Source organism: Hordeum vulgare, chromosome 7H, assembly GCF_904849725.1.
Source record: "Hordeum vulgare subsp. vulgare chromosome 7H, MorexV3_pseudomolecules_assembly, whole genome shotgun sequence".
Classification (NCBI taxonomy): domain Eukaryota; kingdom Viridiplantae; phylum Streptophyta; class Magnoliopsida; order Poales; family Poaceae; genus Hordeum; species Hordeum vulgare.
In genome coordinates this window covers 393,036,617-393,062,914 of record NC_058524.1, presented here as the reverse complement: position 1 = coordinate 393,062,914, position 26,298 = coordinate 393,036,617, and the positions used below count along the sequence as shown (strand labels likewise).

Sequence of the window (26,298 nt, the reverse complement as noted above, 5' to 3'; positions counted from 1 at the left end):
ATTTTAACTAGTTTGAATTTTCCTTTATTTTGAGAAGTGGCTAGGGTTTTAGAATTTTCCTTCACCACTTGCTTTGTTCTTGCTGAAAATTTCCTAGATGCAATGCAAAGAAAACATGAACACAAAGCTAACTTGCTTAAGGTGTGAGGGATGTGACACACCACTAGTGTGGAGTATTATGAAAGTAATGTTGCCTTGCTAAATCTTGTTATGAAAGAACAATTTTCTAGAAACCCTAATGAGGATGATGCTTCCCACCTTAATACTTTCATTGAACTATGTGATATGCAAAATAAAAAGGATGTGGATAATGACATTTTTATACTAAAATTATTTCCTTTCTCGCTAAGGGAATGTGCTAAAACTTGGTTTTCATCTTTACCATGCAGTAGTATTGATTCATGCATAAGTGGAAAGATGCATTTATTGCCAAAAATTTTCCTCCCGCTAAGATTATCTCTCTTGGAAATCAAATTATGAACTGTAGGAAACTTGAGCAAGAACTTGTTTCCCAATCTTCGAAGAAAATAAAATTAATGATTAGAAACTGTCCCACTCATGGTTTAAGCTTATGGATTATAATCCAAAAAGTATGTTGGACTAAAAATTTTAAAGATGAATCTTCTAGACTCATATGAAAGTGCTACTTTTATGTGAATTACATTGGGATAATCTACAAAACTTCTTGATAATATAATGACAAATTATTCTCAATGGCATATTGAAAGAGCTCCAACTCGTAAGAAGGTAAACTCTATCGAAGAAATTACTACTTTGAGTGATAAGACGGATGCTCTTATGAATATGATTGCTAGTAAAAATGCTCATGTTGATCCTAATTATGTGCCACTATCTACTTTGATTTAGAGAAATACTGATGCTATAAATGTTAACTCTAGCTCTAAAAATAATTTCAACAATAATGCTTACAAAGGGAATTTCAATCCTAGGCCATATCCCCGTAATCCGTCCAATAATTATGGTGATTCCTATGGTAATTCATACAACAATAATAGGATACCCTCTGGTATTGAGAACCAAATTAAATAATTTATTAGGTCTCATAAGACTTACAATACTATGGTTGAATAAAAACTACATAAAGTTGATGATATTGCTAGAAACATGGATAGAATTGCTTATCATGTGAAAACTATTTAAACTAAAATTTTGCCACATAACCATGATATAAATGAGTCCATTAAATGTATGAAAGTATTCATTAATGAAATCTAGGAGATGACAGATAGGGTGAGAGCGCAAAAAGAATTCCTAGAAAAGGTTATTCCACCTAGTTTTTACCATAATCATGATGAATATATTAAAATTATTGGTGTCGCACCTATTGAAACATTGTTTAGCCATGTGAAACCTGATGAAAAAAGGACTAAAGGTGCTTCAAATTTAGATATAAGGAGTCCCTATTTTCTGTAGGGTGATGATATTAATGATAAAAATGACAAATGTTGGTTTGGAGAGGTTAAAACATTAAATGATGATATGCCCACTACTTTGGATTACAAGGCCTTTAGTTATGATAGTTGTTCTTTGATTGAATGTATTTCTTTGTTGCAATCGATAATAAATTCACCTAATTCCTATGAACAAAAGAAAGCTTTTACTTAATATATTATATAAGCTATGATAAAATCTCATGAAAAAAAGCTTGATATAGAAGTGTAAATACCTAGAAAGTTACATGATGAATGGGAACCTACTATTAAAATTAAAGTTAAGAACTATGAATGTAATGATTTATGTTACCTCGGTGCTAGCATCTCTACTATACTGTAATCCTTGCGTGATGAGCTAGGTCACACTGATATGAATAAATGTTCCCTTAACTTGCATCTAGAGGATTCCACCATTGAGAAACCATTGCATAAAACAAATGATGTGCTTATACTTGAAAATAGGAATTATGTTCCCGTGGATTTTATGTGCTTGATATTGCAAGCAATTTGTCTTGTCCTATAATACTTGGTAGGCCTTTCCTAGGAACTATTGGTGTTATCATTGATCTGAAGGAAAGAAATATAAGATTCCAATTCCCATTAAATAAAGGGGCGGAATACTTACCTAGAAATAGAATTAAACTACCTTCTGAATCTATTATGAGGGCACCTATGGACTGAACATGAAGGATGATAATACTTGATACTATGCATTATGCCTAGCTAGGGGCATAAAAATAGCGCTTGTTGGGAGGCTACCCAATATTTATCTTATTTTATTTTATTTCTGGTTTTTTTAGGTTTTAGTGTGATGAAATAATTGTTTCTACTCTAATTATTGTGGTTTTATGCTTAAATTAGTGTGTGTTCCGAGTAAAGCCTTTAGGATGATTTCGATGATAGTAGAATTGATCCTCTGCAAAAATGGAAACTTTTGCACCCAGCAATTAATTTCTCTAATTTTACTAGAATGTATTTTTTTGATCTGAATTTTTTAAAACAGTATTGTTATGAAAAATTCCTAGGTTGTCATAGTTACTTGAGTTCCAGAAGTATGGTTTTAGCATAGATCATTACAAATTGTTCTATTTTAATTTGCTCACATAGTTTGCTTGTTCTGATGATGAGATGGGCTATATCGAGGGGGATAAGTCATGGAGAAGTTGGAATACAATAGATATTATGCATTAATAAAATATGAATGACCGAGGCACCTCAAGGTAATATTCAAAACATACCCAAGCGTCTAAGCTTGGGGATGCCCCGGATGGCATCCCATCTTTAGTCTCCAATCCATCGATATGTTAGTTGGAGCCATATTTTTATATATCACATAAAATGAGTTTTGCTTGGAGCATCGTGTATTATAGTTTTATTTAATTTTACTTTGCCACAATCATTGCTTGCTTAAAACACCTTTTGAGAGAGGGACACACCATTATCATTATTTATTAGAATACTCTATGTGCTTCACTTATATCTTTTGAGCTAGACAGTTGCTCTGGTGCTTCACTTATATCTTTTAGAGAATGATGTTGGTCTTATTTTATTGAAATTATTGCACTCTCATGCTTCACTTAAATATTTTTGATAGACTAAAGAACAGTAATGGTAATGTGCACATTTTATAAGATTAGTCCGGAAAGGATAGGTATTCAAGGGGGTATAATAAAAACTTTCATGTAGGTCACTAAATATGAAAGCGCGTGGTTTAATTATATTGATGTCATAATATGAGGGCTATTGATCCATGGTCATTGATTGGTAGAAATATCATCATTAAGGCTTGTTCATATCTTCTCATCTATCATCTATGTCTTGGTCATGGCATGGCGGTCAAGTGTGGCCGTTTTTATTTCTAATTGAAATCCTTGAGTGTTATTATAATTGGATGCTCATGATGGTTAACAACTACCATGAAAAAGAACGTTCGTGATGGTGGAGGTCTACTGGAGATGATGCGCCGATCGAAGGAGGAGCACGCCGGCTAGAAATCTAGATCGCCATGGAGTCGCCCGTGTGGAAGGTGGGAGGTGGGAGTCGCCATCTTGTGATATCTTGTATATTTTACGAAGTTGTAAGTAAATATAAGTGTGATGATCATCCATATTAGAGCATTGTCCTAGTGAGGAAAGGATGATGGAGACTATGAGTCCCCCACAAGTTGGGATGATACTCCAGACGAGAAAAGAGAAATGGGGAGGCGAAAAAAGAAGAGAATGCCCACCAAAAAATGCTCATTATGATTCACTTATACCTTTTGAGTTAAACACATTTATGCTCGTGTGCTTCACTTAAATATTTAGAGCACGGTGGAAATCATATTTTACAAAAATTATGTGCACTCTCATACTTCACTTATATATTTTTGAGAATCTGAATAATAAGTGATAATTTGCACGAGTTAGATGTTTAGTCGGAAAATCATAGGTCTAGAATGGGGATATAATTAAAACTTTCATATAGATCACTAAATTTGAAACATATGACCCAACAGTATTGAGGTTATAATATGGGGGCTTACTAGTTGGTGAAAGTTGATTAGTAATAACAATGATATTAAGGTTTGTTATCCACTATTCATTAAAAGTTCTTTCATGGCATAATTAGGAAGTTGGAGTGTTGAGTATCCTTGATTGAAATCCTTGTGTGTTCTCTCGCCGTGGGCGCGCGGTGGTTAGATCCTCCCAATCTCTTTCACAGGGCATGTAATTAGTAATTTGCTTCGAGAGATCTAATAAAGGATGCAATAAGTACGTGAGTTCCTTGTGTTTAATGTGAGTTTGTCGACCGTAAGCACTCCTACATTTTCCATATTTTTCTAGCCACTTCGGTACATTGCAGTGCTCTTTCTCATCTCAAGAATTGGCACATACTTCGTCGGTGCATCCAAACCCCGTCATATGATATGCTCTTTCACACAAGCCTAATTATATCTTCTCAAAACATCCACCATACCTACCTATCAAGGCATTTCCATAGACATCATGAGATATATTGCCATGGAACTTCCTCTATTACTGTTTGTATGACTATAGCATTGATGACCCACAAATATAGGGGATCAATAATAGTCCTTTATATATGTAAGAGTGTCGAACCCAGCGAGGAGCCCAAGGAAGTGATAAGGATTTTTCAGCAAGGTATTCTCTGCAAGTGTTGTGAGTAAAAATAATAGAAAGTTTTGTAGCAAGATAATTCATAACAAGTGACAAGTAACAATAGTAGAAAGTGTGCAACAAGATAGCCCAATCCTTTTTGTAACGAAGGACAAGCCTGAAAGTTCCCTTATATGAAGTAAAGCACTCCCGAGGACACGTGGGAATTTTCGTCTAGTCATGTTCATCATGCTGAGTTGATTCACATTCGTTACTTTGATAATTTGATATGTGGGTGGACTAGTGGTAAGGTGCTATTATTACTTAGACAATCAACTTACTTATGATGACCCCCTCTCGCAAGCATCTGCAACTATGAAATAAGAATTAACATAAATCTAACCATAGCATGAACCATGTGGATCCAAATAAGCCCTTTATGAAATAATGCATACACCAGGGTTTAAACATCTGTCACTCTAGCAACCCATCATCTACTTGTTAATCCACAATGCCTTCCCTTAGTCCCATAACATGGTGAATGTCGTGTAGTCTACGTTCACATGACACCACTAAGAGAAGCAACAACATACATATCATCAAAATATCGAATGAATACCAACTTCACAAGATTACTTATAACAAGACTTATCCCAGGTCCTCAAGAAAAAAGTAACTACTCAAAAATCATTACCATGTTTAAGATCAGAGGTGCAATAAATATGAATAAGGACTTGAAGATATTATATTCCACCAAATAAACCAACTAGCATCAACCACAAGATGTAATCGACACTACTAGTAACCGACAGGTACCAATCTGAGGTTTCGAGACAAAGATTGAATACAAGAGATGAACTAGGGTTTGAGATAGATGGTGCTCGTGAAGATATTGACGAATATCGGTACTCCCACGAAGGAGGAAGCGTTGATGATAATGATGTCTTTGATTTCCCCCTCCTAGAGGGAAGTTTCCCCGAAAAAATCACTTTGCCAAAGAGCAAAAAGGCTTATGCCAAGGTTTCCGCCTCGAGACGGCGGCACTTCATCTTGAAAGTATCTTCTTATTTGTTTTCTAGGTCAAAACCCATCTTATAGGAGAAGAGCGAGGTCGGGGCACCTGGGAAGCGGTCCCGAGCCATCAGGGCGACCGGGGGGTGGGCGCGCCCTGTTGGCTTAACACCAACACATGACCCTCTATGGTATATTTTGCTCCATAAATTCACATATATTCCACAAAAATTCCTCATGATGTTTCAGGTCATTTGGAGACTAGTGAATTATCAGTCTTTTCTTGGTTTTCCGGTCCAGAATTCCAGTTCCCGGTAATTTCCCTCTTTGTGACGTACCTTCTAAATTCAGAGATAAAAGGCATAAAAATTATGTCATAAAGTAGAAAAATGACCAAGGATAACATAAATATAAATTCGAAATCATGATACAAAATGGATGTATCAACTCCCACAATCTTAGACCTCGCTTGTCCTTAAGTGAAAGCCGAACTCGATAATAATGACCACATAATTTGAGAGAAAGGTGTCGATAAAAATTGAATACGGACATGAGAGCATCATGAATAATAACATAGTAGCATGTTTTTCATCATATGACTTCTCATAAACAAGTAACAATCTATCCTCAATGATTGAAGTATGAAGCATAAACTTTATTGACAATCAACAAACTATATTCTTAGTCATTGAGACAATCACAATTCATCATATTTCAGAGAAGAGTCTATGTAAGAGCTTTCATTTTAGCAAGTTCACATACTCAACCATCATTTAGTGTTTTATGATTGCTGACACTTAGTCCATATTTTGGAGATAATGTTTCCATTGGAGACATAGGAAGATATGGGCTTTAATGTTTTCGCCATCCAATTATTTACATCAAGGATAATGTCAACAATAATGAATCGTGATCACCTACATCCTACTGGATATACATATATCAAGATATATCGCCAACACACGATGCTTGCCAACTAGAGAATTAACAGGTAAGAATAGGGATAAACATTATTGAGTCTTGCATAAAAGTGAATACATGAAAGTAAAAGATACGCCCTTCGCAGAGGGAAGCAGAGGTTGTCATGCGCTTTTTAATTTGGGATGATCAATCTCTTAATGTAAAGGAATGTCACTTTATATTTCCCCTTATGTTAGCAGCCTTTATTATGCAATATGTCTCTTTTATTCCTTTTCTATCACAAGATCATACAAAGCTTATTTTCCATTACACACTACAGGACTCAAGGAATTTGACATCTTCCAAATCTTTTCCTTCTGCTGGCTGATGGCAAAGAGACACTTTGCGTTAGCTGCCAGAAAACAGACGCCAAAGAACTAGTTGATCGCGAAGATACTCTTCGCCATCGGTATACTTAGCTTACATTCCTCCTAAATGACATCATAAGCTCAAAATAAGATAAGTATTTGTGGGGACCCCGACTGGTGAGTCGAGATCGCCGGGCCCAGTGATCCCAAGGATCAATGCTCACTGAACACGGATACTGAATAATAGAGTCTTACATCCAAATACCGAATATTACATCACATGACCGATGGGTCAGGTTCACAAACAGGGCCTAAGGCCAAATAAAGCGGGTACAACGGGTAGCGGAAACTAATAAGGGCTAAGCGGGTGCCCATGCAATCAAGCCTACACCGACAGGCATTCTGACTTGGAAGCGTCCTAGATCGCAGGTCCGTCTCCGAAGACGTACTCGTCGCCAAACTACGGTCCTTCCTTGTCTGGTCAATAATATAACCAGTGGCAGGCCAATGAGTACTTTTGAATGTACTCGCAAACAGCCCATTATATCAACAATAAAGATGAGGGATAACAATATCATGCATTTCTGGTGTAACTCATCTGGGTGGAATGATCATGAATATGCATCAAGTTAAAGAATTACTTTTGAAGAACAGGTTACAGATATCAACATATCTGCTAAAGGTTGAACCATCCGGGTTCACCCTATATGCCAAGTCATCGGACTTGTCATAACCTCAATGTATCAGCTGAGGGTTAAACCATCCGGGTTTACCCTATATGCCAAGTCATCGAACTTGGTCATATTATTATTATTATCATAACAACACCTTTTTAACACCACACACACACATTCACACTTGGTTTATGCGGAAATATCAGGACATAGTTTAAGCAGGATTACCCAACTGTCCTTGACCGTGGAAACGACTATTCGAATAGTTTACACTCTGTAGAGGTAGTACGCTAGACCCACGAGATCCGGGAAACTTCCGTGTCATCCACGACTCGCGGTATATCACATATACCCGAGGTAAGTACCGGAATCATCTTTCCCCTGACGATACTAGACAAATAGGTCCACTCGATTGGTACCCAGCCCACATGTTGTACGTCTTACGATCACCGACTCTAGACAGTATCAACCATGCGGGGACCAACGGTGTGCATGGAACTCATAATAATGGCATAGTCTTCCTACCTGGCACGACCCCATCACGAGAGTGAAGACAATCACTCCCGCCACTAGTAATGTGGCTCTTTGCTAGTACCGACTAGAGTAATCAACAAAGCCCCATCCCATAAAGGGGTATCGTGGTCGTACTGGTAAGGTTGGGACGGTCGACACATCATAAATCTAATCCCCTTTCCGAAACCACACTGACACAAAAACACCGGTGCATCACTTCATCAAAAGTGATCACCAACTCATCATCACCCTCGGGCATTAGTGGCACCCGACGGGGTTTTTATAAACTCTTTATTTAACTCATCATCATGCTCATGATAATATACTTCTATCTTTTACTTGTCAACATGGTATTAACATGACCCTCAAGGGGTAGGGTCATGCTCAATGCAATGTTCTTACTCTATTAGTCAACATGACAGTAGCATGATCCTCATAGATGGTAGGGTCAAGCTCATCATGCTTGTTCTCCGAGGATCCATGCGTATAACATCATCATCATGCAAGTGCTTCGAAGAAGCCTTCGGTATCATCACACCAATGATGAACCGGGATTATGATCACATGCAACGGAAAAGTACTTGCTATTCTAGAATGCATCAATGCATATGTTCAAGTCATGGTCAAAGGGTTGCTTGCCTTGGTCAGCTAACTATCCTGGGTCTTCGAGGTCTTCCGCTCCGAATCCTTCATCACTCGGTAATTCTATCGTCGAGAATAGAATAAATAAGAAATTGCTCACACAAAAACAGATCACAAACCACTTTTAAAAATGTTGCAAGTCTTGGTAAAAATCAGGTTTTTACTTTGAAAATATCTTCTCTTTGTTTTTACAAGCAAAGCATATTTAATAATTACAAAACAGAAGCAAATTATTGCTTTTAATGCCTTTATATTGTTATAAAACAGGTTCTGTTTTTGAAAAATATCAACAATGGCAGAATCAAATACAACAGATTCTTAGAAAAATATCAGTGGAAGAATCATATTTTTCCACTGGATAGTTATTTTTACAAAAATCATTTAGTCTCAGGTTTAAAAAAATAAAATAAAAGGCCAAAGCCTGGCCTGGGAAGCAGGCCAGCCCAGCCAGCCAGCAGGCTACCAGGCGCGCGTGCGCCAGGTTTGAACCTGACGTGCGGGCCCCTAGAGTCAGCTGCAGTGGCTGCGCGCGGGGCAGCTCCAGGACGCCGACAGGTGGAGCCCACCTGTCGGGTTCTTCCCCTACCTCTAGCCAGAGAGGAGGAGCCGAACGCCGGCGAGGCTACCGTCGTCCATGGGCCTAGCTAAGGGCAGGAATGGGTTCAGCATGCCTCCGCCTACCTGTAGGTGGTCGAAACAGCACCGGAGAGGCTAGGAGTCGTCGGCGACGAGGTGGCTGTGGCGGAGGAGTTTCGGGAGGTGGTTGAATTGATATCTAGGGGCACGGAAAATCTCGGGGCTGTTGGGGGAAAGGTTCCTGGCGTCGAGGGGAGTGTTCTGGTTGGTCGAGTGTCGCAGGAGCCGGTGTGTAACCAGAGATCGACCGGAGCTCCGAGGCGGAGGGGCCTCGGTCGATCTCGAGTACCGGGGCTCTGTGAGCTCGATTGGGTGGCTAGGGGGGACCTAGTGGTCGTGCAGAGGCTGTTGGAGGGGTGCTGAAGTGCCGGGGGGGCTATTTATAGGCTAGCGACGGTGAGCCGAACTCGGTGCGCCGGTGACTCACCGTGGCGCGCGTGCGTGCACTGTGAGGAGCTGGTTGCGAAACCACGGTCTCCGGACGTGGTTTAGGACGCTCGGAAGCATCGGCCGCAGAGGGAGAGAGCGTGGGGTCGCTGCACCGTCTGTGCATGCTTGGCTGAGTCGGGTGCACGCGGGCACGCGTCGCCCGAGCTCTAGCGCGGGGGAGGAGGGTCCCTGGTGGCTGCTATACACTGAGAGGTTGTTGGGGGAGGTCTTGGACACTTCGGGGGAGGTTGGAACCGGCCGGGAGCGTCGTCCCTTTCTCGGTTGCTCTTTGTAGCGCGTCCAGAGCGCAGTTTTGGCATGCCACGGCATGCTGGCGCGCTCTGGGGAACTTCATACATGTCACTCATATCCTGGGTGTTGCTGGGAGTGTATCTAGCCGCTGTGTGCTAGTGAGAGCACTGGCTGGTCAAGGGGGACATGGTTAATAGTGCTGCCAGTCCTGATCTGTGGCACAAATTGGAGTTTTTGTCACTTGCGCTTTGAACTGGGGAGGGGCCAGTTGACTGGGTGTTTAGGTTTGTGTGTGGCACTAATACAACAAGTTTGAGGCTCTGACATGGGGTAAAACGGTGGCTAGGTGGGTTTTTACCTTGCTGTCAGAAGGTGTTCGACAGTGGTTTGGGGTGCTTCCACTCAACCACTGGAACTGCCACATAACAGGTTTGGTCTTGGGGTTAAAGTACAGGCTTCCACCAATTTTGAGCTCCATTGCACAAGTTTAGCTTTGTAAACTTGAAAATGCATGAGAATGGCCACATCTGTCTTCTCCAAAGGGAGTGTGACTAAACAGAGTCTAGCAAATCTCATTTTTGGTGTGAAGTCCTCATTTGAGGTGCAAAACACTCGTGCAAAGTTTCAGCCCGATTGGACAAACTTTGCTATGTAGAGTTGTTCCAACTCTATTCTGGACACAGAGGGTTTTAGGCTCATTTGGTGACCCTCCCCACCTTAGATCAAGGTGAGAGTTTATGTGGGCACCAAATAGGCTTGGGGAGGCTCCTGTAATTTAATGGGATTTTATTGAGAATATTTCCTTTGGAAATATCTCAAAAGGTTAAAACAGACATAAATGGTTTTCAGGGTTTTTCTCAAATAATTATAATATAAAATAGGGCTGAAAATGTTATGTATGGAAAATATATGTCCTTCTGAGTTTCCATGAATTTACTCAGAATTTTCTAAGGTAGAGAAGCATTTTTCCTTATGGGAATATCATTTCTGGCCTTGGAAACAGACATGTATTTAAAATAGAAAAATAATGTTTTAAGTAATTAAATAATGTTTTTGGCAAAACATAATAGTATTTGAGTTCACATCACCAACTTCGGTTGGGAGGGCTACTAAGCATCATGAACTAGTAGTGTAACCCAAGCAAGGTAAAGGTGATCTGATGTCAAAGAGAAGAGTTTTGGAAATTCATTTTAAATAAATAAATAATTAGCCATGGGTTTGGTTCAACAAGCAAACAAGCACACATTCATACAAGGCATTCATAGCATTCACAACATCATTGGAAAAAAAAGTTTTAACAAGCCCTGATTTTTGCAACTCAAAATATAGGTGGTGAAAAACAGGGTGTGAGAGACCTATCCCTCTTACAAGAATCTCGTCCCCGAGATTCCTAAGCTAGGCGTTAAATAGCTCTGGAAATTCTGATCGGAGATAGTCTTCACGTTCCCATGTTGCTTCTGCTTCGGTATGGTTGCTCCACTGAACCTCGAAATACTTGATGGTGCGGCTTCTGGTGCAACGCTCTGCTTCAACCAGAGAGTGAACCGGCTTCTCGCGATAGGTAAGGTCTCGTTGAAGGTCGACAGCTTGGTGGTCAATGTCCTTGCAATGATCGGAACGGTTCGGCACTTGTAAGCACTTCCGGAGTTGTGACATGTGGAACACGTTGTGCACACCCGAAAGTTCTGGGGGTAGCTCCAACAGATAAGCCACTTCCCCGCGCCTTGCCGTGATCTTGAACGGTCCAATAAACCTTGGGGCTAGCTTCCCCTTGACGTGGAAACGCTTGGTTCCCTTGAGAGGCGTAACGCGCAGGTACACCCGATCTTCGGGAATGAACTCCACATTCTTGCGGTGAGAGTCTGCATAGCTGTTCTGTCGCGACTTAGCTGCCCTCAGGTTTTCTTGAATGAGTTGCACCTTTCTTTCCGCTTCCTGCAATGCTTCTGGCCCAAAAACTAGTCCTTCTCCGGTTTCGGACCAATTGAGAGGGGTGCGGCACTTCCGTCCATATAACACTTCAAATGGGGCCATTTGAAGACTGGACTAGTAGTTGTTGTTGTAAGAGAACTCAGCAAACGGCAGACAGTTTTCCCACTTGGCACCATGGGCCAGGACACATGCGCGGAGCATTTCCTCGAGTATCTGGTTCACCCTCTCGGTCTGTCCGCCCGTCTGCAGGTCGAAATCCATGCTGAAAGAGAGTTTGGTTCCGAGAGCTTCTTGAAACTTTTTCCAGAATCTTGAGGTGAATTGCGTGCCGCGATCGGACACAATCTCCTTAGGAACTCCATGAAGGTTAACGATGCGCTCAATGTAGAGGCTAGCCAACTTATCGCCCCCATAGGAGGTGTTGACCAGAATGAAATGAGACACCTTAGTTAAGTGGTCGATGATGACCCATATGGAGTCGTGACCCCTGTTGACCGGGGTAGTCCGGTAATGAAGTCCATGCCGACCTTGTCCCATTTCCATTCTGGCACTTGAAGAGGTTGTAGCAGCCCAACAGGTCGTTGATGCTCAGCCTTGACCCGCTGGCATCCATCACACTTAGCGACGTAGGAGCCTATTTCTCTTCTCATGCCATGCCACCAGAATCGTTCTCGGAGATCTTGATACATCTTGGTACCACCGGGATGGATGGAGTATGGCTTGTCGTGGGACTCTTGCAGGATCAAGTCCTTGAGTTCGGCCTTGTTGGGCACGCATAAGCGTTTCCCGTACCACACCACTCCTTTATCATCGATCGAGAACCCTGGGGCCTTGCCTTCCCGAATCTTCCTCTTGAGGCCTTCAATACTCATGTGTCCTTTCTGGGCTTCCTTGATATCATCGGCCAGAGTTGGTTTGACTTCGAGGTTGGCCAGGTATCCTGGTCCGACCAACTCCAATCCGAAGCGTTCCATCTCTTCATACAAGGCGGGCAACCGTTCCTTGAGCATGACATTCAAGGTGCCGGCCTTCCGGCTTAAAGCATCAGCTACCACGTTAGCCTTACCGGGGTGGTACTGAAAGCTGAGGTCATAATCCTTGATTAACTCAAGCCATCTTCGTTGCCTCATATTCAGCTCCCTTTGGGTGAAAATATATTTCAGACTCTTGTGGTCCGTGTATATTTCACATCGTTTCCTATAAGGTAATGTCGCCATGTCTTCAAGGCATGCACTACGACTGCTAACTCGAGATCCTGGGTTGCATAGTTCTCCTCATGCAGAAGCAGTTGCCGTGACAAGTACGCCACGACTCTGCCATCTTGCATTAGGACTCCATCGAGTCTGGTTCCGGAGGCATCAAAGTAAATCACAAACTCCTTGTTGATGTCCGGGGTAGCTAGCACCGGGGCAGTAGTCAATCTCTTATTCAACTCTTGGAAGCTTGCTTCACATGCCGATGTCCACTCGAACTTCCGACATTTCTTCAAAAGCTGAGTCATAGGTCGAGCGATGCTGGAGAATCCCTCTACGAACTTGCGGTAGTATCATGCGAGTCCGAGGAAACTCGTGACATCCTTCACGTCCCTTGGCGATTCCCAGTTGGCCACTGTTGAAATCTTGGATGGATCTACTGCCAATCCGCTTGCCATCATGATATGACCCAAAAATCCAACTTCGTTCACCCAAAATTGACACTTGCTGAACTTGGCATACAGTTGGTGCTCTCGAAGCTTTCCCAGAACTATCCTCAAGTATTGCTCATGTTCTTCTTCGGATTTTGAGAAGATTAGAATGTCATCGATGAATATGACGACAAACTTATCTAAATACTCCATGAAAACCTTGTTCATGAGGTACATGAAGTAAGCTGGGGCATTTGTCAATCCGAAGGGCATGACTGTGCAGTCATAGAGACCGTATCGGGTCACGAATGTAGTCTTGGGTATGTCCTCGGGTCGAATCTTCAACTGGTAATATCCGGATCGAAGATCGATCTTGGAAAATACCTTAGCTCCATTTAACTAGTCGAACAGGTCTTCTATCTTGGGGAGCGGGTACTTGTTCTTGATTGTGACTTCGTTGAGAGAATGGTAATCGACGTAGAGTCGAATGGTACCATCCTTCTTTGATACAAACAGAACATGTGATCCCCAAGGTGACGCACTCGGACGGATGAATCCTTTCCCGAGTTGCTCCTCCAGCTGCTTCTTCAGCTCTGCTAGCTCCTCGGATCCCATCCTGTAAGGCTTCTTATAAATAGGCCTTGACTCGGGCATGAGCTCGATGATGAACTCAATGTCTCTGTCAGGAGGCATTCCGAGTAGCTCGTCAGGAAAGACGTCCGCGTACTCACAGACTATTGGCACTTGGTCGAGCTCTACCTCGGATAGACTGTTAATTCGAGGTACTTGAGCTGATACCGTCTCAGAGACATACTTGACCTTGACCCCTTAGTCGCTTGTCATGGTAATGGCCCTGTTGCCACAGTCCAAGACACTCTTGTGCTTGGCCAGCCAATCCATACCGAGAGTTACTTCTAAGCCTTGCGACTTAAGCACAATGAGGTCTGCCAAGAAGCTCGTCCCATTGATAACTATCTCGACTTTTCTACACCCTAGATTTGACCTCAACACTGCTCCCGGGGTTTGAATTGCCATCAGCCTGTGAAGCAGAGTGGGTTTTAAACTACACTTCTCCGCAAACCTTTGAATAACAAAAGAGTGCGAAGCACCACAATCAAACAACACTTTAGCTGGGGTGGAGTTGACGAGGAACGTACCTAGAATGCAGTCCGGGTCTTCCTGCGCCTCTTCGGTGGTGATGTGATTGATCCGCCCCTTGCTGTTGAACTGTTGATTGCGGGGAACTTGGTTTCTTCCGGGTGCTCCTTGACCTGGGTTGGGTGCATTGGGACGCGGTGCATCGGGCTTCTTGTTGGGACACTGCCTGGAATAGTGCCCGGTTTGACCACACCCAAAACAGGTGACCTAACCCGGAGGGTTGGTCTTGACTCCACTGTTGTTCGGCGGGTTGAAAACTGGCTTGGTGTTGACTTGAGGATGATAATTCTGACGGAACACCGGGGTCTTGTACTACTGCTGCTGATAGTTGGGCCTCGCAGGTGCTGACTGCCATGGTCTTGGTCTTGCATTAGTGGGTCCTCCACTGCCTATCATCTTGCGCTTGCGGGTGTCGTCCATTGCACGACGCTTGTCTTCCAGCATAAGTGCCTTGTTAACCAGGTCGCTGAAAGTTTTGCAGTCACAAACTACCAACTGGTATTACAGGGACTGCTGCAATCCTTCCATGAAGCGTTCCACCTTAGCGGCCTCAGTGTTAACATCCTGAGGGGCATACCTCGACAAGAGGTTAAACTTGTGCAGATATTCCTTAACAGTCCCACTGCCTTGCCTCAAGTCTCGGAATTCATGCTTCTTGATGGTCATCATTCTGGGCGGAATATGAGCAGCGTGGAATCCTTCCTTGAACATTGCCCAAGTGATGACTTGCCCATCTCGCATGATCTAGAAACCATCCCACCAAGCCCTGGCGGTGCCTCCGAGACAGTGAGAAGCATAAAGGACCTTCTCACGTTCGTCGGTGCACTTGACCAACACAAGGAGGTCTTCAATAGTGTGAATACAGTCATCGGCATCCAACGGTTCAGTCGTCTCCGAGAATATGGGAGGCGTTGTCCGCATAAACTCTGAGAGAGTAGAGCGGCCATTGCCATTACCGTTCTGCGGTGGGTTGTTCACTAGGACTTGAGCCAGCTGCTGAATGGCGGCATTGTTGGTTTGACGTTCCTCACGAAGAGCATGAAGGAACTGAGGCATAGTCAAGTTCTCGGGAGGAGGTGGCGGAGGAACATTGCCATGCTACTCGTGGTGATCTCCAGCGTGAGCTTCTCCTCCGGTTCCCTACGGCTGACCTGAGGAGGCGGTGCCAGGGTTGCCGAACGTGCTATTGCGAGTTGCATTCACCATCCTGTCATGGAAACAGACATGTCAAAAATCCGCCTTGCTTGAAACCACAAGGGTTCGCTCTAGTAAGAGGGGGTCCAAATGTGCTAGTGCGAGTTTTTAAAATCAATGTCTTGAAAACGGAATTTGCATTCATTGAAAACAAGTAACGTAGTCGCGTATAGGCTGCCTAGGGCAGAATGCGGCTTACGTCATACACACTCATAATTTAAAGGATCGGATACATGGATACGCTATGCTCAGGGGTACTCCTAGTTGCCTACGCTGAAATCCTACGCGACGGACTGCTCGGTCTCAAAAGTGGGTTCGGTAGGATCTTCGTCTTCGTCAGTGTCTTCTTCCTTCAATGGAGTGGAAGAAAGAATCCGCACATCACGGCGTCTCTTAGGTGAGGCGGCAAAGAGCTTAGTATTTTCTTCTGCTGTCAGGCGGCGACTCTGAACAGGAACGGCCCGGATCGGTAGCACACCCCCCTGGTAGCAATACCGGCCCTTCCTTCAGGTGCGCCTTCTTTCTTCATCTTGCGATTCTTCATCTTCTCGGTGTGAAGTAGGCTCTTAACTTGGTGTAGTTCTTGTCAAAGCTTCGTTGATTCTTTAACCAGAAGGTGCGTCAGGGTGTCGGATGAGAGACTGAAGTAGGTCTGAAACCTTAATGGCATTCCATCCTCACACGATGGGGTGAGCGTCCAGCTCCCGTCCACTCCTTCCTTAAGAAAAGGTAGGTGGCGAGTAGCAGGTTCATCAGTCATCTCAGGGAGGATATCGCGGAGATGCACGAGCGCCTCTCGTGCGGCTGTCTCCACTGCCAGCATCAGTTCTCCCATTTGTGGTCCTTCAAAGAACCAACTAGTCGGGGAGTCATTAGCCTTCACTATCACATCCACGTGATATTCTTTGGTGTCGGCATTGACCCAGTGCTCGTGGTAGAGGAAGATGGGCGTGCGGCGTACGTGACACTTCTCGAGACTATCCACCAGAAGTAGGGGGAAGCCGGTCTCCAGAAGCGTCTCAGGTACGGCGGCCATCTACAAGATATAGGAGAGAGAGAAAATAAGAAGGTTTCAGGTGGAAGTGTAAGGTTAGTGTACTAATCATTTCCGGCTAACGTCCATGCTACCTAAGGCTTCCTATAGTCAACCTGGCTCTGATACCAGTTCTGTGGGGACCCCGACTGGTCAGTCGAGATTGCCGTGCCAAGTGATCCCAAGGATCAATGCTCACTGAACACAGATACTGAATAATAGAGTCTTACATCCAAATATCGAATATTACACCACATGACCGATGGGTCAGGTTCACAAACAGGGCCTAAGGCCAAATAGAGCGGGTACAATGGGTAGCGGAAACTCATAAGGGCTAAGCGGGTGCCCATGCCATCAAGCCTACACTGACAGGCATTCTAACTTGGAAGCGTCCTAGATCACAGGTCCGTCTCCGAAGACGTACTCGTCGCCAAACTCCGGTCCTTCCTTGTCTGGTCAATATTATAACCAGTGGCAAGCCAATGAGTACTTTCGAATGTACTCGCAAACAGCCCATGATATGAACAATAAAGATGACGGATAACAATATCATGCATTTCTGGTGTAACTCATCTAGGTGGAATGATCATGAATATGCATCAAGTTAAAGAATTACTTTTGAAGAACAGGTTACAGATATCAACATACCTGCTAAGGGTTGAACCATCCGGGTTCACCCTATATGCCAAGTCATCGGACTTGTCATAACCTCAATGTATCAGCTAAGGGTTAAACCATCCGGGTTTACCCTATATGCCAAGTCATCGAACTTGGTCACATTATTATTAGTATCATAACAACACCTTTTTAACACCACACACACACACACTCACACTTGGTTTATGCGGAAATATCAGGACGTACTTTAAGCAGGATTACCCAATTGTCCTTGACCGTGGACACGGCTATTTGAATAGTTTACACTCTGCAGAGGTAGTACGCTAGACCCACGAGATCCGGGAAACTTCTGTGTCATCCACGACTCGCGGTATATCACATATACCCGAGGTAAGTACCCGATCATCATCTTTCACCTGACGATACTAGACAAAGAGGTCCACTCGATTGGTACCCATCCCACATGTTGTACGTCTTACGAGAACGGACTCTAGACAGTATCAACCATGCGGGGACCAACGGTGTGCCTGGAACTCATAATAATGGCATAGTCGTCCTACCTGGCACGACCCCATCACGAGAGTGACGACAATCACTCCCGCCACTAGTAATGTGGCTCTTTGCTAGTACCGACCAGAGTAATCAACAAAGCCCCGTCCCATAAAGGGGTATCGTGGTCGTACTGGTAAGGTTGGGACGGTCGACACATCATAAATCTAATCCCCTTTCCGAAACCATACTCACACAAAAACATCGTTGCATCACTTCATCAAAAGTGATCACCAACTCATCATCACCCTCGGGCATTAGTGGCACTCGACGGGGTTTTTATAAACTCTTTATTTAACTCATCATCATGCTCATGATAATATACTTCTATCTTTTACTTGTCAATATGGTATTAACATGACCCTCAAGGGGTAGGGTCAAGCTCAATGCAATGATCTTACTCTACTAGTCAACATGACAGTAGCATGATCCTCATAGATGGTAGGGTCAAGCTCATCATGCTTGTGCTCCGAGGAGCCATGCGTATAACATCATCATCATGCAAGTGCTTCCAAGAAGCCTTCGGTATCATCACACCACTACTAGGAAAAGGGCTATAGATGATATAGATACTAATGGCACACCACTACTAGGAAAAGGGTATCATCACACCACTATAGTAGTGGCGCACCATGTGAGGTGTGCCATTAGTGTGATGGATACTAATGGCGCACCACACACTCGGTGCGCCACTACTATATTTTTTTTTTTTTTTTGCAAAACTACTAATGGCGCACCAGCAACTGGTGCGCCATTAGTAACCAGGGTTACTAATGGCGCATCTGTTAGTAGTGCGCCACTACTATAATTTTTTTTTTGGTTTTTTTTGCAAACTACTAATGGCGCACCACAGCTAGTGCGCCATTAGTAACCAGTGTTACTAATGGCGCATCTGTTGGTGGTGCGCCACTACTATTTTTTTTGTTTTGCAGAACTACTAATGGTGCACCAGAGGAGGTGCGTCATTAGTAACCAGGGTTACTAATGGCGCATATGTAGGTGGTGCGCCATTAGTAACCTGGGACCAGCTAGATATTTTGGACAACCACCTACCACACTCACTTTCCCCACTTTCATTCTCTCCACCTCCTCCTCCAAGCTTGTCTCGGGTGCCTCCTCCTCCTCACCTCATTTGCATCATATATTCACCCAAATTAAGTGGTTAAATTACCTTTTTAGATAGGTAAGTAAGGGGAAAGCTTTTATGTTGTAGATCTACTTTTTTCTCCCTCCAACAACGTGCACATGCACTTTTTATGGCCTAGCTAGATCTATGTATGTTTGTGGTGTTGCATATGTTTGTGGTGTTGCATATATGTCTGTGTTTGCAGGTACCGGTATTTGAAATGCGATAGTTGCCAATATTTTCCCGGAATGTTGATTCATTTCCGTTTCGGCGAGAATTTGGCACTATGCATTCTTTTTTGTCCTATTTTTAGGCAAAGTCATGCCAAATTATTTTTTGGTTCTAAAATATCGTTTTGCTCTACCCCGTAGGTGACCATGGTCCGCACGATGACCGAAGGCATCGTGAATATGTTTTGAGCTCCGCGAAGGCCGAGATGCTTCAAAATAACGAGAAGGAGATAAGATGTCCGTGTCGAAGATGCAAGCTGAAGAGCCTTATGGACCCGGATTCCGTAAAGGTGCGGGACCACCTGCTCTTGCGTGGTTTCATGGATGGCTATCGGTGGAAAGGTGATGAAGATGATTATGAAGTCGTCCATGGGGGCCGGGAAAGAAATGTGGAAGGGCATGAGCAAGACAACCGTGGCGAGGGCGGGCGAGAAGACGAAGAATCTCCAGGACACAGTCATCATGTAGAAGATGTCGGACATGATGATGAGGAAGATGCCGGAGCAGACGAAGGGCATGATCATGAAGATGAAGATGCCGGAGCAGACGATTATGGACAACCGATGGCCTGGGTGCAGGACCCTCATATTCAAGAGCTGCTTCTCAAGCAGAAGCTTCTGTCGTACCCTTTACATGAGGATTCTTCCACGGAAGAACAACTCATATTCGCCTTGTCACAGGGCGCCAAGCACAACCTGATTACGTATGAGGCGTACGATATCAACGGCTACACATTCTACACGGAGGGAAAGGACATGAAGAGCGATGGTAATCAGAACTCCGGGGTAACGATGAAATCCTACACCAGTAACGACAAGGAGAGATACTACGGAAGGATCGAGGAGATCTGGGAGCTGAGCTACGCTGGAGAGAAGATCCCGATGTTCCGTGTCAGATGGGCCAAGAGCGTCATAAAGGAAGACCGGTATTTCACCACCATGGTTATACCCAAAGCCAAATTCAAGACCGCGGGCGAAAACGTCACCGCAAAAAATGAGCCATGGGTATTGGCTTCCCAAGTGGACAATGCTTCTTCATTACCGACCCGCCAAAGCCCAGTCATGTTGTCGTGAGGAGAGGCAAAAGGAAGTTCATCAGAATGGATGGAGTCGCCAATGAGCAAGACTTCGACAAGTACGGCGACCCGAAGATGGAACATGACGACGATGATCAAGTACCAGCATACACCACAAGAAGAAGCAGGACCACCCTACCTAAAGGACGTCCGTTCAAGAGAAGAACTCCATTTACGAAAAATAAGGGCAAGAAGATTGTGAACAAATAGCTAGCTAAGATCGATTGTATTTAAATTGTAGCCTTCATTTCTCGATTGTATTTCTACATTTTCAAATTTGATGATATTTTTTCATATTCGATATGAAAAAATATTGAATATTCATGAGGACACTCGATCTCGATCCCCTTCATCTCGATCGCTATCACCCCTCGCAAGATCCCCCTCGCCGCCGAGCACCCCCCGCTCCACCGCCGCCGTCGTCGGCATACCTACCACTAGAACACCTATTCACAAGATTCAACTCCTATTCAAGGCATCTACTTGTTAGGATTACAAAGGTTTAAACCTAATAGCTAGGTATTTTTCATATGACTAAATATGTATTTTTTAAACATAATTAATCAAGTAAGAAAGTACAACATATAATTATGATAATTTGGTATAATTATTTTGGCAAGCTATATAAATAAAATGGCAACTCGGTACAATACAAATGACATGTACTAGTATGTGATTTTTTCTGACAAGCTACATGAATTAAAGATGGACACAACTAAACACTGGACAACTAAGATGTAAAAATAGTTGACAATTAGTAGTGCCGTACAAAAAAAAATAAAAGGAAAAAAAAGATGGACACAACTAAACACTGGACAACTAGTAGTGAATTAAAGATGGACACAACTAAACACTGGACAACTAGTAGTGCCGTCCAAAAAAAATAAAATTAAAAAAAAGAGGGGGGAAGAGGATTCGAACCCGCCACCTCGTGCTAGGAGGCAAAACCCACGCACCACTGCGCTACTACTTCGGAGGTTAACAACATAGAGAAGGCGCACCTCATATACATGCGCCATTACCATATAAAAAACATTCTAATGGCGCACCGCTCGGGGTGCGCCATTCCTAAGCCGGCTGCCCTTGCGCCCTCATCTCTTTTCCCGCGGCCTCCCCTACCCCCTTTCCACACCACCCAGCAGCGCCCGCCGTCTCCCCGAACCTTTGCTCCGCCGCCGCGGAGGGCCACCACCTCCCCGACCTCACCGTCCTCGGTCGCCACCTCAAGTCCCCCTACAAGACCCACACCGTCCTCGTCCTCTCCACCGGCGGCGCCCCTTCCTCCGCCCCTACAGCACAGCACCAGTAAATAGCCGATCCTCCGCCGTTGCCGCCGCCCCGGACATGCCCAAGCAGGTCTGCCCCCTCCGTAGCCAACAAGGCGCTCCACATCGCGCTCGACACCGACCCGCGGTCAGGCACACACATCCTGCTCGTAGGAGAGGCCAGCGCTCCACATCGCCTTCTGAATCACCTGACGATTTGGCATTTCCTTTCCGCTGTAAATAATACGTCCGGCTATCAACGTTAATCCAGTTAACTGAAGATGAATTCCATTTTGACAGCTCTTACGTCTTTGGAGAGGATGTGGGTCTCGGCGGCGTCTTCCTCTGCACGACAGGGCTAGCCGAACGATTCGGGAAACAGAGAGTATTCAATACGCCATTTTGTGAGCAGGTGCATCTTTCCTTGACGTACCCGCTTAAGTTTACGCAACACTACAGCAAAATGTGAAAGAAAAAAATAGTGTTTACTTTCTGCTATGCTTGACTACAGACATACATTTGAGTTCACTATGCTGAAGTTCGTATGGCTTAGGTGTAGTAGTGCAGTAAGTCCTTAATTCAGCATTATTTTTTCCTGACATTCAGATGTGTTTTGATGCATTCTGGTGCACTTGTATATGCCTTAAATGTGCTTGCACATGCTATATGCCCTGTTCTGACCAGTGATCAGTTCTTCTCAAACAGGGTATTGCCGGATTTGCTATTGGCTTAGCAGCAATGGTGAGACAAAGACAAAATTGAAGTTTTCTTGTAAAAATACATTTCAGGTTCCTTGGTTTACCAATAGTAATTTGTTAATAAGTTTTTTGCAAGTACCGCAGTTAGGAAACATACATCTTACTAGTAATTATGATTTATGTCACTTGAATTTGTGGAGCCTAAAGATTCCTTTGGATGGGAGAATGGATATGTCATATGCAATTTATCATACATCATTAATTCCAGTCAAAATATTTACATGGAATAGAAGCCTTACAATCCACCTTTCACTGGAAAATAAGGGAACCTTACAATCTTGCGTCAATGAGTAACCTTTTGCAAGTGAAGGAATCACTATTCACTTATATCATCTTCGCAATGGAAGACTCATATTATTTTCTTATCTTCAACATGCAGGACAATAGAGCTATTGCTGAAATCCAGTTTGCAGATTATATCTTTCCAGCATTTGATCAGGTATGTCTCTGATTCCATTCAGGATTATTTTACCTACAAGAGTTCTTTCCTTATGGACAACAGACACTTTTAAATGGTTGCTATATAGGCTGCATTATATTACTGTGTTATCTTAGTTGATGGAAGTACCTTGTCTACTTGTTGCCCGAGATTATTGGAGCTTCACTTTCTTAGTGGACTCTGGACTCTGCATTGTCACTGTCGCATTCAGTTATAAAACCATTTTAGTTCTTGAACATTGTCAAGTTGACTCAATTTATATAAATTTGATCAATGTCTTGTTCCAACCTGTTCATACCACTTCTGATGCAGATTGTCAACGAAGCCGCTAAATTCAGATACGGAAGTGGAAATGAATTTAACTATGGAGGTAACCATTTTTCCCTGCAGAAAAAAATAATTGTTTCCCATTTTGAAAGGGATCGTTCCATGTCCCATGCTGATTTTCATGTTGTTTAATAGTGAAACATCCTGAAGTTGTCATCCCTTATTTTCTAGGTTTAACAATTTGATCTCCATATGGAGCTGTTGGACATGGTGGTCACTACCATTCACAGTCACCAGAGGCTTTCTTCTGCCATGTTGCTGGCCTGAAGGTTAGTCTGTATATCTAACGCTCTCTGCCAATATTTGTAATCATTTACAGTAAATAGTTAGGATACAAGTGGAAACCACATTGCCTAGTTGACTAAGATTTTTATTTGTAAAATCAGGTAGTATAACAATATCAGGCATCATTTTCTGGTACTCCTGTTTGACGCTCTACGACATTTCTGAAATTATGTACAGAAATTTATGTTCTTGTTTCCTAAGTACTAAGAAAAATGCTATTTCAGGTTGTCATACCTCGGAGTCCACGTGAGGCCAAGGGACTTTTGCTGGCCAGCATTCGTGACCCAAACCCAGTCATCTTTTTCGAGCCAAAGGTAGAGAAAAAATTTGAAAGAAGTTTCTCAGTTGGTTAAGACTCGTATATATCCATCTGGTGGAATAAGCGCAAGAGAACAGCTGATGGACAATATTGAATTGATAATTTGGAATGCTCTTACAAGCAACTTTCCTCTCTTAACAGTGGCTGTACCATTTGTGTGTTGAAGAAGTTCCCGAGGGGGACTATATGCTGCCTTTATCCCAGGCGGAAGTGCGTATATCTCCATCCTGCGTACTGTTTTTGTGACGAGGGAACCCAAAAATATTTATGCAATCTTTATACTTTAGGTGATCCGCAAAGGAAGTGATATAACACTTGTTGGTTGGGGAGCTCAACTTGCAGTGCTGGAACAAGCATGTGAAGATGCTTCAAAGGTCAGTTATTCATGCTAGTTCTTGTATGTCTCTGTGAATTGGTACTAACGTTTTGTTTGGCTAGTGCATAGAGATGCCGTCGTATGTCGTGTACAAGGGAAAGGTTCCCGGAGTCTACGACGACTCGGAGGAGTGTCGGAGACAGGTTCACCGATTCAGCAGTAACAGTTACAAAGGGTACACCACAAGGGCGGAGGCGGAAGTTAGATACGCGCGCTATCTAGCGGGAGAGGGGAGGGAGCGTTGGAGGAACCGGATGAAGACCAGTTTCATTGCGATTATGCTCATCGTGATGACCGCAGCTCTCTTCTATGTGATGGTAGTTTAGATGGTCGATATCTACTTGTAATGTGAAGACAAACTCGCTACTCGCGGTCTCGAGACTTGTAATGTTCTAACTTTGTTCGGTATTTTAAATTCGGAGACTAATATGATGAATTTTATTCGGAGACTAATCTTCTATTGTATTCGATAAATCTGTTGTTTATATGTTGTGCTATCTATATTCTGTGCAATAATATATTTTGTAATCTGTGCAAATATCAGAAAAAATAAAATAAATACCTAATATTCATACTAGTGGCGCATCACTCAGCACACTAGTGGCACATCACTCAGCACACTAGTGCGCCATTAGTAAGACAGAGCATATGGGTAAATATGGCCCTGGGAGGCATACTAATGGCGCACCATAAGCTATACTAATGGCGCACCAGGATCTATACTAATGGGCACCAGGATCTATATTAATGGTGCACCGGGATCTATACTAATGGCGCACTACTTGGTGCGCCATTAGTATACCAGATACTAATGGCGCACCGTGAGCAATACTAATGGCGCACTGCCTGGTGCGCCATTAGTATACCAGATACTAATGGTGCACTTGTGGTGCGCCATTAGTAAAAAAATCTAATGGCGTGATGCTAGTGGCGCACCTATAGTGCACCATTAGTAGCCAAAATAGGTGCGCCATTAGCAAGCCTTTTCCTAGTAGTGCACCAATGATGAACCGACATTATGATCACATGCAACGGAAAAGTACTTGCTATTCAAGCATGCATCAATGCATATGTTCAACTCATGGTCAAAGGGTTGCTTGCCTTGGTCAGCTAAGTATCCTGGGTCTTCAACGTCTTCCGCTCTGAATCCTTCGTCACTCGGTAATTCTATCGTCGAGAATAGAATAAATAAGAAATAGCTCACACAAAAACAGATCACTAACCACTTTTAAAAATGTTGCAAGTCTTGGTAAAAATCAGGTTGTTACTTTGAAAATATCTTCTCTTTGTTTTTACTAGCAAAGCATTTTTAATAATTACAAAACAGAAGCAAATTATTGCTTTTAATGCCTTTTGTTATAAAACAGATTCTGTTTTTGAAAAATATCAACAATGGCAGAATCAAATACTACTCATCCTTAGAAGAATATCAGTGGAAGAATCATATTTTTCCACTCGATATTTATTTTTACAAAAATCATTTAGTCTCAGGTTTAAAAAAATAAAAGAAAAGGCCAAAGCCTTGCCTGGGAAGCAGGCCGGCCCAGCCACCCAGCAGGCTGCCAGGCGCGCGCGCCAGGTTTGAACCTGACGTGCGGGCCCGTGGAGTCAGCGGCAGTGGCTGCATGCGGGGCAGCTCCAGGACGTCGACAGGTGGAGCCCACCTGTCGGGTTCTTCCCCTACCTCTAGCCAGAGAGGAGGAGATGAACGTCGACGAGGCTACCGTCGTCCATGGGCCTAGCTAAGGGCAGGAATGGGTTCACCATGCCTCCGCCTACCTGTAGGTGGTCAGAACAGCGTCGGAGAGGCTAGGAGTCGTCGGCGACGAGGTGGCCGTGGCGGACGAGTTTCGGGAGCTGGTTGAACTGATAGCTAGGGGCACGAAAAAGCTTGGGGCTGTTAGGGGAAAGGTTCCTAGTGTCGAGGGAAGTGTTCTGGTGGGTCGAGTGTCGCAGGAGCCGGCGTGTAACCGGAGATCGACCGGAGCTCCGAGGCGGAGGGGCCTTAGTCGA

At 43.6% G+C, this 26,298-nt stretch overlaps 1 pseudogene; it reads left to right on the top strand.

The window, feature by feature from the left end:
* The window catches only part of LOC123408953, a 95,407-nt pseudogene extending 71,033 nt beyond the window's left edge, over positions 1–24,374 (top strand).
* The last annotated feature ends 1,924 nt before the right edge of the window (positions 24,375–26,298 follow it).